At 37.9% G+C, this 25,282-nt stretch overlaps 1 protein-coding gene across 2 annotated transcripts in view; it reads right to left on the bottom strand.

Moving 5' to 3' along the window:
* LOC126888405 (neurobeachin) overlaps positions 1–25,282 on the bottom strand; it is a 2,163,879-nt gene that overhangs the window by 636,023 nt on the left and 1,502,574 nt on the right. The window lies entirely within an intron of this gene.

Raw genomic sequence — 25,282 nt, 5'->3', positions numbered from 1 at the left:
ATGTCCATTTTCCTTGGTTATTAACGACAATGCCCGGCCATTAACGACAATAACCGTAGCTATTGGCCAATGTTGTAAAAACTTAACGTAGAATTAGATTTTTCATCAATAACCGGTCAATAACGACAGTGCCCAGAAGCAAATGGCCAATGTTGATAAATCGATGCCTCAGAAGATAATAATCGGTGTGAGTCAGTAAGTGTTTAAAATGAGATACTAAGATGTGTCTGAACGTAGTTGCAGAAATATAAGTAGTTATTAAAAACAAATAAAACGTCTTTATTTATCATAATATGGGTAACATATTCATAAATACAAACAAGGAAATAATAATATTTTTATATACAGTGTGGTGCAAATGAAAGGAATAAATTCGTTATTTCGTAAACCGGCGACTTGAAGAAAAAATTCCGAGACAGGTCGATTTTTATTTTTAAATTATGATATTTTGGCATATATGGCGTACTATAGTGACGTCATCCATTTGGGTGTGATGAGATGACGTAATCGATGATTTTTTTTTAAATAATAATAGGGGTCGTGTGCTACCTCATTTGAAAGGTTATTCAGTAACATAAACACTTATATAATTAATTATAAAGGGTGACAAAAAAAAATTAATTAAATTATTTAACAAAAAAAAAAGAATGTATGTAATTTATTTAATTCAAAATACATTTTACTGCTGTCTTGAATCAGAAAAAAATGTTTATTTCACAAATAAACAATGGTTTTACGCTTAAATTAATGTTTAAACTTCCAAGAGGCAGGTGGCTGGCGGGAGCTGGCTTGATCATTGAATTTAATCGATAAGCAATGTTTAATGGTGAAATAAACCTTTTTCTCTATTTTCGGGTAACAGTAAAATGTATTTTGAATTAAATAAATTACATCCATTCCTCTATTTTTGTCAAATAATTTAATTCAAAAATTTATTTTGAACACACTGTATAAATAATTATGTAAATGTTTATATTACTGAATAGAGAATTGAATAACCTTTCAAATGAGCTAGCACACGACCCCTATTTCCATTTAAAAAATCATCGATTAAGTCATCACGACCAGATGGATGACGTCACTAGTATGACATATATGTCAAGATATCTTGATTTAAAAATAAAAATCGACCTATTTCGGGATTTTACGAAATAACGAATTTATTCCTTTCATTTGCACCAACGAAATACGGATGGAATGGCCCCGTCCCATTCAAACAGTGAAGCGAGATTGCGACCAACATACAAGAGAGAGGTCCTAGAGAGAGACAGAGAATGCCAGGGAAAATTTGACAGGCAACTCAAAATTTCGTTTCACTGGCGCACCAACGCTTTAAAGATTTGAAACTGTGAATTTTTCGTTTGTTGGCAAGCATATACAAGGCATTAATAAATACTATTTTCACATATTTCATTTCTATATTTAATTTTTGCAGTAATTCTATATCTACCTATTTAGGTACTTTTTGACTACTTTTTTTAGTAATATTTATATATTAAACTATAATTTCATATGTTATGGGTCAAAAAAGTATGGCAGGTTACAATTTAATTATATATTTCAGCATAATTGATTTAAAATATATTTACAGCTGCAAATATTGGTATTCTTAGCATTTTGATACTTTTTACAGTTTTTTTTGGTAGTTCTTCTTTAATTACTTTCTTATTTTGTCGTAACTTCCCAAAGCCCAAAAGAATATATCCATTCATTGTCATATTATACGTTCTTTTTATACATACTATTTTTTCTACATTCTTTTTATACGCACTACTGTGTACTCTAAAGTGAATTTAAATCCTGTTTTATTACTTATTTTCATCTACTTCTACTTATTCTTATATTTCCTAGTTGTTTTCTTATATTTATTACCCATTTTCTATAGCTACCAAAAATTTAGTCGTTTCCGTCGAACTCTCTGTTCGGATGGTATATACACTGTGGGCCGAAATAAAGGAGTACATTTTTTAGTTGAAAATAATTTTTTTGTTTTTTGGGCGATTTAATTTCTTTTTGCAGGGCTAATAGCCTAACATGTCCTCAACATGACTGAAAATTTGGAAGCAAAAATAACGTACAGGGTCGGACTTATAAAAAATGTATGTAACGGTGCATTTGAACTCGTTGCAAATGAAAACTGTCTTAACTAAAATTGAACTGATATGCTCTTTTGGTAGGTTAACTATCCAGAACACTTCAACCAAAACGAAATTTTTAAAAATTACCGGATTCGCAAAATATCATTTTTTTATTTAAATAATGTTCAGAACACGCCTTCGCCATATAATTTAAAAAAATCCCGAATTTGCAAAATATCATTTTTTACTTAAATTAGGAAATCTTATTCAAGTACTTTTCTAATAATATGTTCTCTGAACAAAACCCTCTTGACACTAAATTACATCTTTTCCACGGAGCGGCCGTGGGTAACGGCATAAACGCTGGCCTCATACGCCAGTAGACGTGGGTTCGATCCCTGCCAAAGACAAACCATTTTCATTTCCAATAATGACACGAGCCGTCTCACCGTGCCTCGGAGAGTACGTTAAGCCGTCGGTCCCCCTGGGCTAGTGTACATCGACACTAGTTACTTGAAACAGGGTTAAAGTAGTGTACATCGACACTAGTTACTTGAAACAGGGTTAAAGATGTAATTGGCGCTGGAACTATCCGAAAGGATCTCCCCGGCAAAAATGCCATACGATATTATTATTACATCTTTTCCATCGTTTTTGCCTCATATTAGCAGTAATTTTTGTTAAATATCTTAAGAATTTCTCAAACGCAAACATATGTCAATTTTACTTAGTAAGCCATGACTTCTTAGGTTGCCATGAAATTTGTTTGACATTTATTGTTAAATAAGTAAATTGACCATAATGCCATTTTTCAGCAAAGAGGACAGAATATTAATTAAATATTACCGTGAACAATATAATTACGGTGCAAGAAAAATTGTAAATACATTTCCTGAGAAAAATTTGCATATTGGAACGATAGGAAAGTTCTTAAGACATCTAAAGGAAACCCATGGGTCTATTGAACATAAATGTGGAAGAGGAAGGAAGCGAAGCCCAAGAACTGAAGAGTAAGGGTTGCTAGTAAGTAATTGCTAGAGTAAGGGTTGTTTTAGGAAATTTGCAATCTGGCCAATCTGTTGGAACAAGGAAAATCGCAATAGACAATAGGATTTTCCGCTTAAAGAAGACTGCCATTTTAAAGTATTGTAACAAAATAATTATTGACCTACCCTCGTATACCAGCTCCCGTCTCCGCACAGACAGAACACTATCGATGTTTCGAGATACGCCGATGCAGCGCCGATGACGTGCAAGCGGTCACATGGACATAGCTGGAGATATATAGATATTTCTGGAATATCTGTATCGCATATATAAATAGGACATATTTGTAAATAGAGTTAGTCTTAAGCTAAAGTTGGTAAAGTAAACTTGTATAAATAAATAATAAAGTCGTATATAAATTACGAACCGCTAGTTTTATTGTAATTAGAAGTAATTACAGTAAATAACCGCTACAGTGGTGTTAACGGTGTGGGGTGTAAATAAATGAAAAGTGAAAAAAAAGACTTTTGAACTTTATTCGTCGGGAATAATCGGAGTGCGTTAATTGTTCGGTATTCGGAAAGACTTTTGAACTTTATTCGTCGGGAATAACCGGAGTGCGTTAATTGTTCGGTATTCGGAAAGACTTTAAAATACTTTTGGACTTTATTCGTCGGGAATAGTTAAAGTGCGTTGATTGTTCGGTATTCGGAAAGACTGTTAAAAGACATTTTGGAAAGTACGTGTGTGCCGACCAAAGATGTTGCTACAAGAACTTACAGTAAAACAGCTCCGTGAACAGCTCGAGGAACGGGATCTGGACAGCAGTGGGCTCAAGATAGTCCTACAAGCACGACTCGAGGATGTCCTCACGAAGAACGGAGAAGACCCAAAGACGTTCCACTTCCAGTCAGCAGAACAAGTAATCTTATCGAAATTAAAAACTGTTTCTGAAACGATCGATGAAACTTCTAGAAGAAGCGACGAGAAACTTGAAGAAGTTAGTAGAAGAAGCGACGAGAAACTTGAAGAAGTTAGTAGACAGAACAACGAGAAATTTGAAAGTGTTTCTCAAAAGATCGATGAAACTTCTAGAAGAAGCGACGAGAAACTTGAAGAAGTTAGTAGACAGAACAACGAGAAATTTGAAAGTGTTTCTCAAAAGATCGATGAAACTTCTAGAAAAAGCGACGAGAAATTTGAAAGTGTTTCTCAAGTAATTAAAGACGTTTGTAGACAGAATGACGAGAAATTTGAAGAAGTTTCTAGAACATTCGATAAGATGCAGAAAAGTGTAGAGACCGTAGAAGAAAAGATCAAACAACTAGAGAGCATGATAATCGATACAAAAGTACAACCATCAGTTAATGCAGCAGCGTTAGATCCGGTAGTGAAAGATGAACTACCGAGAGACGAAACGTCGCATAATATGAGATTCAAATTACCACCATTCGATGGAAAGTCCTCTTGGTCCATATATCTTAGACAATTTGAAGCTATTGCGACCGCCAATCATTGGACCGAACAGGAAAAGGCTGTTTCCTTGACTGCTGCTTTGCGAGGTGATGCTGCAGATATATTAAGATCAATTCCTAAGGGTCAAGAAAATTGTTACCAGACCTTGTTCACTCGTCTAGAAAAACGCTATGGAGATGCCCATCTACAACAAGTATACAAAGCACAACTGCGAAGTAGAAGTCAACGAGCAAGTGAGAATCTGCAAGAATTTGAAGCAGATGTGGCTCGTGTGGTGCGGTTGGCTTATCCAGAGGTGCCAGACAGCGTTTTAGATGAAATTGCGGTAGATACCTTTGTCAATGGGCTGAAAGATAGTGAACTACAGAAATCTTTACGACTAGCAAGACCGAAAGTTTTAGATGAAGCACTTGCTATTGCCTTGGAACACGAAGCAGCTAGCCAAGCTTCACGAAACAATCGAGTAATAACCGTGGAAAAAGGCGATAAGAGAAAAGATGAACGTTTGGTGGAAATGGTACGGAGGGTGATTCGTGACACGATGCCGAAGAGACGCATGAAGAGGGCTGGAAGAGTTGGTTCAAATACAGATGCTTCCTCGATACGGCCATGCAGTGAAAGTTGTAATCACCGGCTTAAAGTAGATGAACAGCTTTGCCCTGTGAGACGAACTACCGTCGTTAATGAGCAATGGCAGCCACAACAGTTACAAGAAGCCCAAGAAGACGATCCATGTATAAAAAGAGTATTGGATTGGATGCGTCGAGGTGAGAGACCTAGTTGGCAAAACATTAGTGTATGTAGTCCGGAAGTCAAGGCCTACTGGAGCCAATGGAATTGCCTGATACTAAAAGATGATCTTCTGTACAGAACCTTTGAGAACGATGATGGTACAGAATCTAAGCTTCAGTTGATTGTACCTAAAAGTAAAGTGTCAGAAGTATTGCGTCAGTTGCATGACGGTACATCAGGTGGACACTTTGGTATTACGAAGACTCTGCAAAAGGTTCGAGAACGGTTCTATTGGGTGAACTGTAAAGATGATGTAAGAAGATGGTGCCAGAAATGTGAACTGTGTGCATCCGGTAATGGTCCAGTTGGTAAAAAGAGAGCACCCATGAGACAGTACAATGTTGGCAGTCCTATGGAAAGAGTAGCAATCGACATTGCAGGTCCATTTCCAGAAACTGATGCTGGAAATAAATACATCCTGGTAGCCATGGATTATTTTACGAAATGGACCGAGGCCTATGCATTACCAAATCAAGAAGCTGCTACCGTTGCAGAGGTACTTGTTAAAGAATTCTTCAGCCGATTTGGTGTTCCCTTGGAGATCCACTCCGACCAAGGGCGAAACTTTGAGTCAGCTCTTTTCCAAAACGTTTGTAAATTGATTGGTGCCAATAAGACCAGAACAACACCCCTGCATCCTCAATCAGATGGAATGGTCGAGAGGATGAACCGAACGATGGGTAAACACTTGTCCAAAGTTGTATCTGAACATCAGCGAGATTGGGACCAACACATTCATTTATTCCTGATGGCCTACCGCTCGGCCGTGAATGAAACTACAGGTCAAACACCAACCTGCCTGATGTTGGGTCGTGAAGTTCGTTTGCCCTGCGACCTAGAGTTTGGTTGCAGACCTTCCGAGGAATATGTTGCAGGTGAAGAATACGTAGACCGCCTGAAGTTACGAATGAACAACATTCATGAACTTGCCCGACAACACATCCAGATAGCCAGTGACAGAATGAAAGATCAATATGATTCTCGCTGCAAGAATGAAAGCTTCGAAGTAGGTGATCTTGTCTGGCTTTATAATCCACAACGTCGTCGAGGCCTGTGTCCTAAACTGCAAAGACAATGGGAAGGTCCGTATGAAGTTAAGAAGAAAATAAATGACGTAATATACAGAATTAAGAAGTTACCAAACGGTAAACCAAAAGTTATTCACATAAATCGTCTTGCACCATATGCTGGCTCAAATGAAACAGAGGAAGCCCGAGTCCTCCAACAGGAGATGAAAGATGCACCACAGCCGAGTTTTAAGGAATTTATGTCAAATTACGCAGAAAGAAAGAGTGCTAGATTCGGCGTGACCACAGAAGTTCAGCAAGATCTGTTTGGTGTTCCAGAAAACGTCTCTCTAGCCCACTGTGTTGCACAAGACCTCGAGATGACTAAAGGAATCTCGTCCGTATTCAATAGAAAGTTCGGCCGCCTGGACGAGTTAAGGAATCAACAACCTAAAATTGGAAGAGTATTGCGATTGGAAGATGGTCCTCGATCTTTGCTGTATATAGTGACCAGGAAGTCTTATACGGACACGCCAAGCTACGAGAACATATGGCGTGCTCTAACTAATTTGAAGAAAATGGTCTGTAATTATGACATCAAAGATTTGGCTTTACCAAAAATTGGCCATGCAGTAGAAAATCTGGATTGGAAGATTGTGAGAAGCATGCTGGAAGTGATCTTCAGAGAAACTGGCGTACGGATTACTGTGTGTTGCATGAACCCGAAGATGTCATACCCTTCAAAGACAGTAGACTGTTACTTCTTTTCTAGGGGTGTATGCAGAGCTGGAGAATCCTGTAGATTCCGCCATCCTGGGCCATCTAGAGTTGCTGATCGGGACGCTCAGATCTTAAGAGGGGAGCAGTGTAACAAAATAATTATTGACCTACCCTCGTATACCAGCTCCCGTCTCCGCACAGACAGAACACTATCGATGTTTCGAGATACGTCGATGCAGCGCCGATGACGTGCAAGCGGTCACATGGACATAGCTGGAGATATATAGATATTTCTGGAATATCTGTATCGCATATATAAATAGGACATATTTGTAAATAGAGTTAGTCTTAAGCTAAAGTTGGTAAAGTAAACTTGTATAAATAAATAATAAAGTCGTATATAAATTACGAACCGCTAGTTTTATTGTAATTAGAAGTAATTACAGTAAATAACCGCTACAGTATTTAAAAAAGTTTACTGTCCAGGACCTACTGCCAATGTAAGAGAAAAACGACTGGAAAGATGTAATTTGCGACTCTCCGCAAAGAAGATTCCGCTCTGTGAAGACATTAGAAAAATATGATTTTGAGATGAAAACAAGTTTTACTTATATTGATGCCGGGGTACGAACAAATCTTGCAGCACATATTACCTGAAATTGAAGTAGTCTGTTATGATTGTACTTTCCAGCTGGATGGTGCTCCTTCGCATCCTTCCCACAATACAAGGAAATTATTGTGTGAAAATTGCCCGGACTATATTGAGCCAGATTTGTGGCCACCTAACAGCCCAGAATTAAATCCAGTTGACAATTCGTTTGGGAAATTTTCGAAAAAAATTTGTATGACGGACAAGAATTTGAAACCATCGAACAACTCTAAGAAAGAATGCAGTTTGCCCGGACTATATTGAGCCAGATTTGTGGCCACCTAACAGCCCAGAATTAAATCCAGTTGACAATTCGTTTGGGAAATTTTCCAACAAAATTTATATGACGGACAAGAATTTGAAACCATCGAACAACAAGACAAAATGCAGTTTGCCCGGATTATATTGAGACAGATTTGTGGCCACCTAACAGCCCAGAATTAAATCCAGTTGACAATTCGTTTGGGAAATTTTCCAACAAAATTTATATGACGGACAAGAATTTGAAACCATCGAACAACAAGAAAGAATGCAGTTTGCCCGGACTATATTGAGACAGATTTGTGGCCACCTAACAGCCCAGAATTAAATCCAGTTGACAATTCGTTTGGGAAATTTTCCAACAAAATTTATATGACGGACAAGAATTTGAAACCATCGAACAACAAGAAAGAATGCAGTTTGCCCGGACTATATTGAGACAGATTTGTGGCCACCTAACAGCACAGAATTAAATCCAGTTGACAATTCGTTTGGGAAATTTTCCAACAAAATTTGTATGACGGACCAGAATTTGAAACCATCGAACAACAAGAAAGAACGCAGTTTGCCCGGACTATATTGAGACAGATTTGTGGCCACCTAACAGCCCAGAATTAAATCCAGTTGACAATTCGTTTGGGAAATTTTCCAACAAAATTTATATGACGGACAAGGATTTGAAACCATCGAAAGTAAGAATTCAGTTTGCCCGGACTATATTGAGCCAGCTTTGTGGCCACCTAACAGCCCAGAATTAAATCCAGTTGACAATTCGTTTGGGAAATTTTCCAACAAAATTTATATGACGGACAAGAATTTGAAACCATCGAAAGGAAGAATTCAGTTTGCCCGGACTATATTGAGCCAGCTTTGTGGCCACCTAACAGCCCAGAATTAAATTCAGTTGACAATTCGTTTGGGAAATTTTCCAACAAAATTTATATGACGGACCAGAATTTGAAACCATCGAACAACAAGAAAGAACGCAGTTTGCCCGGACTATATTGAGCCAGATTTGTGGCCACCTAACAGCCCAGAATTAAATCCAGTTGACAATTCGTTTGGGAAATTTTCCAACAAAATTTATATGACGGACAAGGATTTCAAACCATCGAAAGTAAGAATTCAGTTTGCCCGGACTATATTGAGCCAGCTTTGTGGCCACCTAACAGCCCAGAATTAAATCCAGTTGACAATTCGTTTGGGAAATTTTCGAACAAAATTTATATGACGGACAAGAATTTGAAACCATCGAACAACAAGAAAGAATGCAGTTTGCCCGGACTATATTGAGACAGATTTGTGGCCACCTAACAGCCCAGAATTAAATCCAGTTGACAATTCGTTTGGGAAATTTTCCAACAAAATTTATATGACGGACAAGAATTTGAAACCATCGAGCAACAAAAAAGAATGCAGTTTGCCCGGACTATATTGAGACAGATTTGTGGCCACCTAACAGCCCAGAATTAAATCCAGTTGACAATTCGTTTGGGAAATTTTCCAACAAAACTTATATGACGGACAAGAATTTGAAACCATCGAAAGTAAGAATTCAGTTTGCCCGGACTATATTGAGCCAGCTTTGTGGCCACCTAACAGCCCAGAATTGAATCCAGTTGACAATTCGTTTGGGAAATTTTCGAACAAAATTTATATGACGGACAAGAATTTGAAACCATCGAACACCAAGAAAGTTTGCCCGGACTATATTGAACCAGCTTTGTGGCCACCTAACAACCCAGAATTAAATCCAGTTGACAATTCGTTTGGGAAATTTTCCAACAAAATTTATATGACGGACAAGAATTTGAAACCATCGAACAACAAGAAAGAATGCAGTTTGCCCGGACTATATTGAGACAGATTTGTGGCCACCTAACAGCCCAGAATTAAATCCAGTTGACAATTCGTTTGGGAAATTTTCGAAGAAAATTTATATGACGGACAAGAATTTGAAACCATCGAACAACAAGAAAGAATGCAGTTTGCCCGGACTATATTGAGACAGATTTGTGGCCACCTAACAGCACAGAATTAAATCCAGTTGACAATTCGTTTGGGAAATTTTCCAACAAAATTTGTATGACGGACCAGAATTTGAAACCATCGAACAACAAGAAAGGACGCAGTTTGCCCGGACTATATTGAGACAGATTTGTGGCCACCTAACAGCCCAGAATTAAATCCAGTTGACAATTCGTTTGGGAAATTTTCCAACAAAATTTATATGACGGACAAGGATTTGAAACCATCGAAAGTAAGAATTCAGTTTGCCCGGACTATATTGAGCCAGCTTTGTGGCCACCTAACAGCCCAGAATTAAATCCAGTTGACAATTCGTTTGGGAAATTTTCCAACAAAATTTATATGACGGACAAGAATTTGAAACCATCGAAAGGAAGAATTCAGTTTGCCCGGACTATATTGAGCCAGCTTTGTGGCCACCTAACAGCCCAGAATTAAATTCAGTTGACAATTCGTTTGGGAAATTTTCCAACAAAATTTATATGACGGACCAGAATTTGAAACCATCGAACAACAAGAAAGAACGCAGTTTGCCCGGACTATATTGAGCCAGATTTGTGGCCACCTAACAGCCCAGAATTAAATCCAGTTGACAATTCGTTTGGGAAATTTTCCAACAAAATTTATATGACGGACAAGGATTTCAAACCATCGAAAGTAAGAATTCAGTTTGCCCGGACTATATTGAGCCAGCTTTGTGGCCACCTAACAGCCCAGAATTAAATCCAGTTGACAATTCGTTTGGGAAATTTTCGAACAAAATTTATATGACGGACAAGAATTTGAAACCATCGAACAACAAGAAAGAATGCAGTTTGCCCGGACTATATTGAGACAGATTTGTGGCCACCTAACAGCCCAGAATTAAATCCAGTTGACAATTCGTTTGGGAAATTTTCCAACAAAATTTATATGACGGACAAGAATTTGAAACCATCGAGCAACAAAAAAGAATGCAGTTTGCCCGGACTATATTGAGACAGATTTGTGGCCACCTAACAGCCCAGAATTAAATCCAGTTGACAATTCGTTTGGGAAATTTTCCAACAAAATTTATATGACGGACAAGAATTTGAAACCATCGAAAGTAAGAATTCAGTTTGCCCGGACTATATTGAGCCAGCTTTGTGGCCACCTAACAGCCCAGAATTGAATCCAGTTGACAATTCGTTTGGGAAATTTTCGAACAAAATTTATATGACGGACAAGAATTTGAAACCATCGAACACCAAGAAAGTTTGCCCGGACTATATTGAACCAGCTTTGTGGCCACCTAACAACCCAGAATTAAATCCAGTTGACAATTCGTTTGGGAAATTTTCCAACAAAATTTATATGACGGACAAGAATTTGAAACCATCGAACAACAAGAAAGAATGCAGTTTGCCCGGACTATATTGAGACAGATTTGTGGCCACCTAACAGCCCAGAATTAAATCCAGTTGACAATTCGTTTGGGAAATTTTCGAAGAAAATTTATATGACGGACAAGAATTTGAAACCATCGAACAACAAGAAAGAATGCAGTTTGCCCGGACTATATTGAGACAGATTTGTGGCCACCTAACAGCCCAGAATTAAATCCAGTTGACAATTCGTTTGGGAAATTTTCGAAAAAAATTTATATGACGGACAAGAATTTGAAACCATCGAACAACTCTAAGAAAGAATGCAGTTTGCCCGGACTATATTGAGCCAGATTTGTGGCCACCTAACAGCCCAGAATTAAATCCAGTTGACAATTCGTTTGGGAAATTTTCCAACAAAATTTATATGACGGACAAGAATTTGAAACCATCGAACAACAAGACAAAATGCAGTTTGCCCGGATTATATTGAGACAGATTTGTGGCCACCTAACAGCCCAGAATTAAATCCAGTTGACAATTCGTTTGGGAAATTTTCCAACAAAATTTATATGACGGACAAGAATTTGAAACCATCGAACAACAAGAAAGAATGCAGTTTGCCCGGACTATATTGAGACAGATTTGTGGCCACCTAACAGCCCAGAATTAAATCCAGTTGACAATTCGTTTGGGAAATTCTCCAACAAAATTTATATGACGGACAAGAATTTGAAACCATCGAACAACAAGAAAGAATGCAGTTTGCCCGGACTATATTAAAACAGATTTTTGGCCACCTAACAGCCCAGAATTAAATCCAGTTGACAATTCGTTTGGGAAATTTTCCAACAAAATTTATATGACGGACAAGAATTTGAAACCATCTAAAGTAAGAATTCAGTTTGCCCGGACTATATTGAGCCAGCTTTGTGGCCACCTAACAGCCCAGAATTAAATCCAGTTGACAATTCGTTTGGGAAATTTTCGAACAAAATTTATATGACGGACAAGAATTTGAAACCATCGAACAACAAGAAAGAATGCAGTTTGCCCGGACTATATTGAGACAGATTTGTGGCCACCTAACAGCCCAGAATTAAATCCAGTTCACAATTCGTTTGGGAAATTTTCCAACAAAATTTATATGACGGACCAGAATTTGAAACCATCGAACAACAAGAAAGAATGCAGTTTGCCCGGACTATATTGAGACAGATTTGTGGCCACCTAACAGCCCAGAATTAAATCCAGTTGACAATTCGTTTGGGAAATTTTCCAACAAAATTTATATGACGGACAAGAATTTGAAACCATCGAAAGGAAGAATTCAGTTTGCCCGGACTATATTGAGCCAGCTTTGTGGCCACCTAACAGCCCAGAATTAAATCCAGTTGACAATTCGTTTGGGAAATTTTCGAACAAAATTTATATGACGGACAAGAATTTGAAACCATCGAAAGTAAGAATTCAGTTTGCCCGGACTATATTGAGCCAGATTTGTGGCCACCTAACAGCCCAGAATTAAATCCAGTTGACAATTCGTTTGGGAAATTTTCGAACAAAATTTATATGACGGACAAGAATTTGAAACCATCGAAAGTAAGAATTCAGTTTGCCCGGACTATATTGAGCCAGATTTGTGGCCACCTAACAGCACAGAATTAAATCCAGTTGACAATTCGTTTGGGAAATTTTCCAACAAAATTTGTATGACGGACCAGAATTTGAAACCATCGAACAACAAGAAAGAACGCAGTTTGCCCGGACTATATTGAGACAGATTTGTGGCCACCTAACAGCCCAGAATTAAATCCAGTTGACAATTCGTTTGGGAAATTTTCCAACAAAATTTATATGACGGACAAGGATTTGAAACCATCGAAAGTAAGAATTCAGTTTGCCCGGACTATATTGAGCCAGCTTTGTGGCCCCCTAACAGCCCAGAATTAAATCCAGTTGACAATTCGTTTGGGAAATTTTCCAACAAAATTTATATGACGGACAAGGATTTGAAACCATCGAAAGTAATTACGCAGTTTGCCCGGACTATATTGAGACAGATTTGTGGCCACCTAACAGCCCAGAATTAAATCCAGTTGACAATTCGTTTGGGAAATTTTCCAACAAAATTTATATGACGGACAAGGATTTGAAACCATCGAAAGTAAGAATTCAGTTTGCCCGGACTATATTGAGCCAGCTTTGTGGCCACCTAACAGCCCAGAATTAAATCCAGTTGACAATTTGTTTGGGAAATTTTCCAACAAAATTTATATGACGGACAAGGATTTGAAACCATCGAAAGTAAGAATTCAGTTTGCCCGGACTATATTGAGACAGATTTGTGGCCACCTAACAGCCCAGAATTAAATTCAGTTGACAATTCGTTTGGGAAATTTTCCAACAAAATTTATATGACGGACCAGAATTTGAAACCATCGAACAACAAGAAAGAACGCAGTTTGCCCGGACTATATTGAGACAGATTTGTGGCCACCTAACAGAACAGAATTAAATCCAGTTGACAATTCGTTTGGGAAATTTTCCAACAAAATTTATATGACGGACAAGGATTTCAAACCATCGAAAGTAAGAATTCAGTTTGCCCGGACTATATTGAGCCAGCTTTGTGGCCACCTAACAGCCCAGAATTAAATCCAGTTGACAATTCGTTTGGGAAATTTTCGAACAAAATTTATATGACGGACAAGAAATTGGAAACCATCGAACAACAAGAAAGAATGCAGTTTGCCCGGACTATATTGAGACAGATTTGTGGCCACCTAACAGCCCAGAATTAAATCCAGTTGACAATTCGTTTGGGAAATTTTCGAACAAAATTTATATGACGGACAAGAATTTGAAACCATCGAACAACAAGAAAGAATGCAGTTTGCCCGGACTATATTGAACCAGCTTTGTGGCCACCTAACAACCCAGAATTAAATCCAGTTGACAATTCGTTTGGGAAATTTTCCAACAAAATTTATATGACGGACAAGAATTTGAAACCATCGAACAACAAGAAAGAATGCAGTTTGCCCGGACTATATTGAGACAGATTTGTGGCCACCTAACAGCCCAGAATTAAATCCAGTTGACAATTCGTTTGGGAAATTTTCGAACAAAATTTATATGACGGACAAGAATTTGAAACCATCGAACAACAAGAAAGAATGCAGTTTGCCCGGACTATATTGAGACAGATTTGTGGCCACCTAACAGCCCAGAATTAAATCCAGTTGACAATTCGTTTGGGAAATTTTCGAACAAAATTTATATGACGGACAAGAATTTGAAACCATCGAACAACTCGAAGAAAGAATGCAGTTTGCCCGGACTATATTGAGCCAGATTTGTGGCCACCTAACAGCCCAGACATAAATCCAGTTGACAATTCGTTTGGGAAATTTTCGAACAAAATTTATATGACGGACAAGAATTTGAAACCATCGAAAGTAAGAATTCAGTTTGCCCGGACTATATTGAGCCAGATTTGTGGCCACCTAACAGCCCAGAATTAAATCCAGTTGACAATTCGTTTGGGAAATTTTCCAACAAAATTTATATGACGGACAAGAATTTGAAACCATCGAACAACAAGAAAGAATGCAGTTTGCCCGGACTATATTGAGACAGATTTGTGGCCACCTAACAGTCCAGAATTAAATCCAGTTGACAATTCGTTTGGGAAATTTTCCAACAAAATTTATATGACGGACAAGAATTTGAAACCATCGAACAACAAGAAAGAATGCAGTTTGCCCGGACTATATTAAGACAGATTTTTGGCCACCTAACAGCCCAGAATTAAATCCAGTTGACAATTCGTTTGGGAAATTTTCCAACAAAATTTATATGACGGACAAGAATTTGAAACCATCGAAAGTAAGAATTCAGTTTGCCCGGACTATATTGAGCCAGCTTTGTGGCCACCTAACAGCCCAGAATTAAATCCAGTTGACAATTCGTTTGGGACATTTTCGAACAAAATTTATATGACGGACAAGAATTTGAAACCATCGAACAACAAGAAAGAATGCAGTTTGCCCGGACTATATTGAGACAGATTTGTGGCCACCTAACAGCCCAGAATTAAATCCAGTTGACAATTCGTTTGGGAAATTTTCCAACAAAATTTATATGACGGACAAGAATTTGAAACCATCGAAAGTAAGAATTCAGTTTGCCCGGACTATATTGAGACAGATTTGTGGCCACCTAACAGTCCAGAATTAAATCCAGTTGACAATTCGTTTGGGAAATTTTCCAACAAAATTTATATGACGGACAAGAATTTGAAACCATCGAACAACAAGAAAGAATGCAGTTTGCCCGGACTATATTAAGACAGATCTTTGGCCACCTAACAGCCCAGAATTAAATCCAGTTGACAATTCGTTTGGGAAATTTTCCAACAAAATTTATATGACGGACAAGAATTTGAAACCATCGAAAGTAAGAATTCAGTTTGCCCGGACTATATTGAGCCAGCTTTGTGGCCACCTAACAGCCCAGAATTAAATCCAGTTGACAATTCGTTTGGGACATTTTCGAACAAAATTTATATGACGGACAAGAATTTGAAACCATCGAACAACAAGAAAGAATGCAGTTTGCCCGGACTATATTGAGACAGATTTGTGGCCACCTAACAGCCCAGAATTAAATCCAGTTGACAATTCGTTTGGGAAATTTTCCAACAAAATTTATATGACGGACCAGAATTTGAAACCATCGAACAACAAGAAAGAATGCAGTTTGCCCGGACTATATTGAGACAGATTTGTGGCCACCTAACAGCCCAGAATTAAATCCAGTTGACAATTCGTTTGGGAAATTTTCCAACAAAATTTATATGACGGACAAGAATTTGAAACCATCGAAAGGAAGAATTCAGTTTGCCCGGACTATATTGAGCCAGCTTTGTGGCCACCTAACAGCCCAGAATTAAATCCAGTTGACAATTCGTTTGGGAAATTTTCGAACAAAATTTATATGACGGACAAGAATTTGAAACCATCGAAAGTAAGAATTCAGTTTGCCCGGACTATATTGAGCCAGATTTGTGGCCACCTAACAGCCCAGAATTAAATCCAGTTGACAATTCGTTTGGGAAATTTTCGAACAAAATTTATATGACGGACAAGAATTTGAAACCATCGAACAACAAGAAAGAATGCAGTTTGCCCGGACTATATTGAGACAGATTTGTGGCCACCTAACAGCCCAGAATTAAATCCAGTTGACAACTCGTTTGGGAAATTTTCCAACAAAATTTATATGACGGACAAGAATTTGAAACCATCGAACAACAAGAAAGAATGCAGTTTGTCCGGACTATATTGAGACAGATTTGTGGCCACCTAACAGCCCAGAATTAAATCCAGTTGACAATTCGTTTGGAAAATTTTCGAACAAAATTTATATGACGGACAAGAATTTGAAACCATCGAACAACAAGAAAGAATGCAGTTTGCCGGACTATATTGAGACAGATTTGTGGCCACCTAACAGCCCAGAATTAAATCCAGTTGACAATTCGTTTGGGAAATTTTCCAACAAAATTTATATGACGGACAAGAATTTGAAACCATCGAAAGTAAGAATTCAGTTTGCCCGGACTATATTGAGCCAGCTTTGTGGCCACCTAACAGCCTAGAATTAAATCCAGTTGACAATTCGTTTGGGAAATTTTCGAACAAAATTTATATGACGGACAAGAATATGAAACCATCGAAAGTAAGAATTCAGTTTGCCCGGACTATATTGAGCCAGATTTGTGGCCACCTAACAGCCCAGAATTAAATCCAGTTGACAATTCGTTTGGGAAATTTTCGAACAAAATTTATATGACGGACAAGAATTTGAAACCATCGAACAACTCTAAGAAAGAATGCAGTTTGCCCGGACTATATTGAGCCAGATTTGTGGCCACCTAACAGCCTAGAATTAAATCCAGTTGACAATTCGTTTGGGAAATTTTCGAACAAAATTTATATGACGGACAAGAATTTGAAACCATCGAAAGTAAGAATTCAATTTGCCCGGACTATATTGAGCCAGATTTGTGGCCACCTAACAGCCCAGAATTAAATCCAGTTGACAATTCGTTTGGGAAATTTTCCAACAAAATTTATATGACGGACAAGAATTTGAAACCATCGAACAACAAGAAAGAATGCAGTTTGCCCGGACTATATTGAGACAGATTTGTGGCCACCTAACAGCCCAGAATTAAATCCAGTTGACAATTCGTTTGGGAAATTTTCGAACAAAATTTATATGACGGACAATAATTTGAAACCATCGAACAACTCTAAGAAAGAATGCAGTTTGCCCGGACTATATTGAGCCAGATTTGTGGCCACCTAACAGCCTAGAATTAAATCCAGTTGACAATTCGTTTGGGAAATTTTCGAACAAAATTTATATGACGGACAAGAATATGAAACCATCGAAAGTAAGAATTCAGTTTGCCCGGACTATATTGAGCCAGATTTGTGGCCACCTAACAGCCAAGAATTAAATCCAGTTGACAATTCGTTTGGGAAATTTTCCAACAAAATTTATATGACGGACAAGAATTTGAAACCATCGAACAACAAGAAAGAATGCAGTTTGCCCGGACTATATTGAGCCAGATTTGTGGCCACCTAACAGCCCAGAATTAAATCCAGTTGACAATTCGTTTGGGAAATTTTCGAACAAAATTTATATGACGGACAATAATTTGAAACCATCGAACAACTCTAAGAAAGAATGCAGTTTGCCCGGACTATATTGAGCCAGATTTGTGGCCACCTAACAGCCTAGAATTAAATCCAGTTGACAATTCGTTTGGGAAATTTTCGAACAAAATTTATATGACGGACAAGAATATGAAACCATCGAAAGTAAGAATTCAGTTTGCCCGGACTATATTGAGCCAGATTTGTGGCCACCTAACAGCCCAGAATTAAATCCAGTTGACAATTCGTTTGGGAAATTTTCGAACAAAATTTATATGACGGACAAGAATTTGAAACCATCGAACAACTCTAAGAAAGAATGCAGTTTGCCCGGACTATATTGAGCCAGATTTGTGGCCACCTAACAGCCTAGAATTAAATCCAGGTGACAATTCGTTTGGGAAATTTTCGAACAAAATTTATATGACGGACAAGAATTTGAAACCATCGAAAGTAAGAATTCAGTTTGCCCGGACTATATTGAGCCAGATTTGTGGCCACCTAACAGCCCAGAATTAAATCCAGTTGACAATTCGTTTGGGAAATTTTCCAACAAAATTTATATGACGGACAAGAATTTGAAACCATCGAACAACAAGAAAGAATGCAGTTTGCCCGGACTATATTGAGACAGATTTGTGGCCACCTAACAGCCCAGAATTAAATCCAGTTGACAATTCGTTTGGGAAATTTTCCAACAAAATTTATATGACGGACAAGAATTTGAAACCATCGAACAACAAGAAAGAATGCAGTTTGCCCGGACTATATTGAGACAGATTTGTGGCCACCTAACAGCCCAGAATTAAATCCAGTTGACAATTCGTTTGGGAAATTTTCGAACAAAATTTATATGACGGACAAGAATTTGAAACCATCGAACAACTCGAAGAAAGAATGCAGTTTGCCCGGACTATATTGAGCCAGATTTGTGGCCACCTAACAGCCCAGAATTAAATCCAGTTGACAATTCGTTTGGGAAATTTTCGAACAAAATTTATATGACGGACAAGAATTTGAAACCATCGAAAGTAAGAATTCAGTTTGCCCGGACTATATTGAGCCAGATTTGTGGCCACCTAACAGCCCAGAATTAAATCCAGTTGACAATTCGTTTGGGAAATTTTCCAACAAAATTTATATGACGGACAAGAATTTGAAACCATCGAACAACAAGAAAGAATGCAGTTTGCCCGGACTATATTGAGACAGATTTGTGGCCACCTAACAGCCCAGAATTAAATCCAGTTGACAATTCGTTTGGGAAATTTTCCAACAAAATTTATATGACGGACAAGAATTTGAAACCATCGAACAACAAGAAAGAATGCAGTTTGCCCGGACTATATTAAGACAGATTTTTGGCCACCTAACAGCCCAGAATTAAATCCAGTTGACAATTCGTTTGGGAAATTTTCCAACAAAATTTATATGACGGACAAGAATTTGAAACCATCGAAAGTAAGAATTCAGTTTGCCCGGACTATATTGAGCCAGATTTGTGGCCACCTAACAGCCCAGAATTAAATCCAGTTGACAATTCGTTTGGGAAATTTTCCAACAAAATTTATATGACGGACAAGAATTTGAAACCATCGAACAACAAGAAAGAATGCAGTTTGCCCGGACTATATTGAGACAGATTTGTGGCCACCTAACAGCCCAGAATTAAATCCAGTTGACAATTCGTTTGGGAAATTTTCCAACAAAATTTATATGGAGGACAAGAATTTGAAACCATCGAAAGTAAGAATTCAGTTTGCCCGGACTATATTGAGCCAGCTTTGTGGCCACCTAACAGCCCAGAATTAAATCCAGTTGACAATTCGTTTGGGAAATTTTCGAACAAAATTTATATGACGGACAAGAATTTGAAACCATCGAACAACAAGAAAGAATGCAGTTTGCCCGGACTATATTGAACCAGCTTTGTGGCCACCTAACAACCCAGAATTAAATCCAGTTGACAATTCGTTTGGGAAATTTTCCAACAAAATTTATATGACGGACAAGAATTTGAAACCATCGAACAACAAGAAAGAATGCAGTTTGCCCGGACTATATTGAGACAGATTTGTGGCCACCTAACAGCCCAGAATTAAATCCAGTTGACAATTCGTTTGGGAAATTTTCGAACAAAATTTATATGACGGACAAGAATTTGAAACCATCGAACAACAAGAAAGAATGCAGTTTGCCCGGACTATATTGAGACAGATTTGTGGCCACCTAACAGCCCAGAATTAAATCCAGTTGACAATTCGTTTGGGAAATTTTCGAACAAAATTTATATGACGGACAAGAATTTGAAACCATCGAACAACTCGAAGAAAGAATGCAGTTTGCCCGGACTATATTGAGCCAGATTTGTGGCCACCTAACAGCCCAGAATTAAATCCAGTTGACAATTCGTTTGGGAAATTTTCGAACAAAATTTATATGACGGACAAGAATTTGAAACCATCGAAAGTAAGAATTCAGTTTGCCCGGACTATATTGAGCCAGATTTGTGGCCACCTAACAGCCCAGAATTAAATCCAGTTGACAATTCGTTTGGGAAATTTTCGAACAAAATTTATATGACGGACAAGAATTTGAAACCATCGAACAACAAGAAAGAATGCAGTTTGCCCGGACTATATTGAGACAGATTTGTGGCCACCTAACAGCCCAGAATTAAATCCAGTTGACAATTCGTTTGGGAAATTTTCCAACAAAATTTATATGAAGGACAAGAATTTGAAACCATCGAACAACAAGAAAGAATGCAGTTTGCCCGGACTATATTGAGACAGATTTGTGGCCACCTAACAGCCCAGAATTAAATCCAGTTGACAATTCGTTTGGGAAATTTTCCAACAAAATTTATATGACGGACCAGAATTTGAAACCATCGAACAACAAGAAAGAATGCAGTTTGCCCGGACTATATTGAGACAGATTTGTGGCCACCTAACAGCCCAGAATTAAATCCAGTTGACAATTCGTTTGGGAAATTTTCCAACAAAATTTATATGACGGACAAGAATTTGAAACCATCGAAAGGAAGAATTCAGTTTGCCCGGACTATATTGAGCCAGCTTTGTGGCCACCTAACAGCCCAGAATTAAATCCAGTTGACAATTCGTTTGGGAAATTTTCGAACAAAATTTATATGACGGACAAGAATTTGAAACCATCGAACAACAAGAAAGAATGCAGTTTGCCCGGACTATATTGAGACAGATTTGTGGCCACCTAACAGCCCAGAATTAAATCCAGTTGACAATTCGTTTGGGAAATTTTCCAACAAAATTTATATGACGGACAAGAATTTGAAACCATCGAACAACAAGAAAGAATGCAGTTTGCCCGGACTATATTAAGACAGATTTTTGGCCACCTAACAGCCCAGAATTAAATCCAGTTGACAATTCGTTTGGGAAATTTTCCAACAAAATTTATATGACGGACAAGAATTTGAAACCATCGAAAGTAAGAATTCAGTTTGCCCGGACTATATTGACGCAGCTTTGTGGCCACCTAACAGCCCAGAATTAAATCCAGTTGACAATTCGTTTGGGAAATTTTCGAACAAAATTTATATGACGGACAAGAATTTGAAACCATCGAACAACAAGAAAGAATGCAGTTTGCCCGGACTATATTGAGACAGATTTGTGGCCACCTAACAGCCCAGAATTAAATCCAGTTGACAATTCGTTTGGGAAATTTTCCAACAAAATTTATATGACGGACCAGAATTTGAAACCATCGAACAACAAGAAAGAATGCAGTTTGCCCGGACTATATTGAGACAGATTTGTGGCCACCTAACAGCCCAGAATTAAATCCAGTTGACAATTCGTTTGGGAAATTTTCCAACAAAATTTATATGACGGACAAGAATTTGAAACCATCGAAAGGAAGAATTCAGTTTGCCCGGACTATATTGAGCCAGCTTTGTGGCCACCTAATAGCCCAGAATTAAATCCAGTTGACAATTCGTTTGGGAAATTTTCGAACAAAATTTATATGACGGACAAGAATTTGAAACCATCGAAAGTAAGAATTCAGTTTGCCCGGACTATATTGAGCCAGATTTGTGGCCACCTAACAGCCCAGAATTAAATCCAGTTGACAATTCGTTTGGGAAATTTTCGAACAAAATTTATATGACGGACAAGAATTTGAAACCATGGAACAACAAGAAAGAATGCAGTTTGCCCGGACTATATTGAGACAGATTTGTGGCCACCTAACAGCCCAGAATTAAAAACAGTTGACAACTCGTTTGGGAAATTTTCCAACAAAATTTATATGACGGACAAGAATTTGAAACCATCGAACAACAAGAAAGAATGCAGTTTGCCCGGACTATATTGAGACAGATTTGTGGCCACCTAACAGCCCAGAATTAAATCCAGTTGACAATTCGTTTGGAAAATTTTCGAACAAAATTTATATGACGGACAAGAATTTGAAACCATCGAACAACAAGAAAGAATGCAGTTTGCCGGACTATATTGAGACAGATTTGTGGCCACCTAACAGCCCAGAATTAAATCCAGTTGACAATTCGTTTGGGAAATTTTCCAACAAAATTTATATGACGGACAAGAATTTGAAACCATCGAAAGTAAGAATTCAGTTTGCCCGGACTATAATGAGCCAGCTTTGTGGCCACCTAACAGCCCACAATTAAATCCAGTTGACAATTCGTTTGGGAAATTTTCGAACAAAATTTATATGACGGACAAGAATTTGAAACCATCGAACAACTCTAAGAAAGAATGCAGTTTGCCCGGACTATATTGAGCCAGATTTGTGGCCACCTAACAGCCTAGAATTAAATCCAGTTGACAATTCGTTTGGGAAATTTTCGAACAAAATTTATATGACGGACAAGAATTTGAAACCATCGAAAGTAAGAATTCAGTTTGCCCGGACTATATTGAGCCGGATTTGTGGCCACCTAACAGCCCAGAATTAAATCCAGTTGACAATTCGTTTGGGAAATTTTCCAACAAAATTTATATGACGGACAAGAATTTGAAACCATCGAACAACAAGAAAGAATGCAGTTTGCCCGGACTATATTGAGACAGATTTGTGGCCACCTAATAGCCCAGAATTAAATCCAGTTGACAATTCGTTTGGGAAATTTTCCAACAAAATTTATATGACGGACAAGAATTTGAAACCATCGAAAGTAAGAATTCAGTTTGCCCGGACTATATTGAGCCAGCTTTGTGGCCACCTAACAGCCCAGAATTAAATCCAGTTGACAATTCGTTTGGGAAATTTTCGAACAAAATTTATATGACGGACAAGAATTTGAAACCATCGAACAACAAGAAAGAATGCAGTTTGCCCGGACTATATTGAGACAGATTTGTGGCCACCTAACAGCCCAGAATTAAATCCAGTTGACAATTCGTTTGGGAAATTTTCCAACAAAATTTATATGACGGACCAGAATTTGAAACCATCGAACAACGAGAAAGAACGCAGTTTGCCCGGACTATATTGAGACAGATTTGTGGCCACCTAACAGCCCAGAATTAAATCCAGTTGACAATTCGTTTGGGAAATTTTCCAACAAAATTTATATGACGGACAAGAATTTGAAACCATCGAAAGGAAGAATTCAGTTTGCCCGGACTATATTGAGCCAGCTTTGTGGCCACCTAACAGCCCAGAATTAAATCCAGTTGACAATTCGTTTGGGAAATTTTCGAACAAAATTTATATGACGGACAAGAATTTGAAACCATCGAAAGTAAGAATTCAGTTTGCCCGGACTATATTGAGCCAGATTTGTGGCCACCTAACATCCCAGAATTAAATCCAGTTGACAATTCGTTTGGGAAATTTTCCAACAAAATTTATATGACGGACAAGAATTTGAAACCATCGAACAACAAGAAAGAATGCAGTTTGCCCGGACTATATTGAGACAGATTTGTGGCCACCTAACAGCCCAGAATTAAATCCAGTTGACAATTCGTTTGGGAAATTTTCGAACAAAATTTATATGACGGACAAGAATTTGAAACCATCGAACAACAAGAAAGAATGCAGTTTGCCGGACTATATTGAGACAGATTTGTGGCCACCTAACAGCCCAGAATTAAATCCAGTTGACAATTCGTTTGGGAAATTTTCCAACAAAATTTATATGACGGACAAGAATTTGAAACCATCGAAAGTAAGAATTCAGTTTGCCCGGACTATATTGAGCCAGCTTTGTGGCCACCTAACAGCCCAGAATTAAATCCAGTTGACAATTCGTTTGGGAAATTTTCGAACAAAATTTATATGACGGACAATAATTTGAAACCATCGAACAACTCTAAGAAAGAATGCAGTTTGCCCGGACTATATTGAGCCAGATTTGTGGCCACCTACAGCCTAGAATTAAATCCAGTTGACAATTCGTTTGGGAAATTTTCGAACAAAATTTATATGACGGACAAGAATTTGAAACCATCGAAAGTAAGATTTTAGTTTGCTCGGACTATATTGAGCCAGATTTGTGGCCACCTAACAGCCCAGAATTAAATCCAGTTGACAATTCGTTTGGGAAATTTTCCAACAAAATTTATATGACGGACAAGAATTTGAAACCATCGAACAACAAGAAAGAATGCAGTTTGCCCGGACTATATTGAGACAGATTTGTGGCCACCTAACAGCCCAGAATTAAATCCAGTTGACAATTCGTTTGGGAAATTTTCGAACAAAATTTATATGACGGACAAGAATTTGAAACCATCGAACAACAAGAAAGAATGCAGTTTGCCCGGACTATATTGAGACAGATTTGTGGCCACCTAACAGCCCAGAATTAAATCCAGTTGACAATTCGTTTGGGAAATTTTCGAACAAAATTTATATGACGGACAAGAATTTGAAACCATCGAACAACTCTAAGAAAGAATGCAGTTTGCCCGGACTATATTGAGCCAGATTTGTGGCCACCTAACAGCCCACAATTAAATCCAGTTGACAATTCGCTTGGGAAATTTTCCAACAAAATTTATATGACGGACAAGAATTTGAAACCATCGAACAACAAGAAAGAATGCAGTTTGCCCGGATTATATTGAGACAGATTTGTGGCCACCTAACAGCCCAGAATTAAATCCAGTTGACAATTCGTTTGGGAAATTTTCCAACAAAATTTATATGACGGACAAGAATTTGAAACCATCGAAAGTAA

The sequence above is a fragment of the Diabrotica virgifera genome, chromosome 7 (assembly GCF_917563875.1).
Source record: "Diabrotica virgifera virgifera chromosome 7, PGI_DIABVI_V3a".
Classification (NCBI taxonomy): Eukaryota; Metazoa; Arthropoda; class Insecta; order Coleoptera; family Chrysomelidae; genus Diabrotica; species Diabrotica virgifera.
This window is presented reverse-complemented; position numbering and strand designations above follow the sequence as displayed.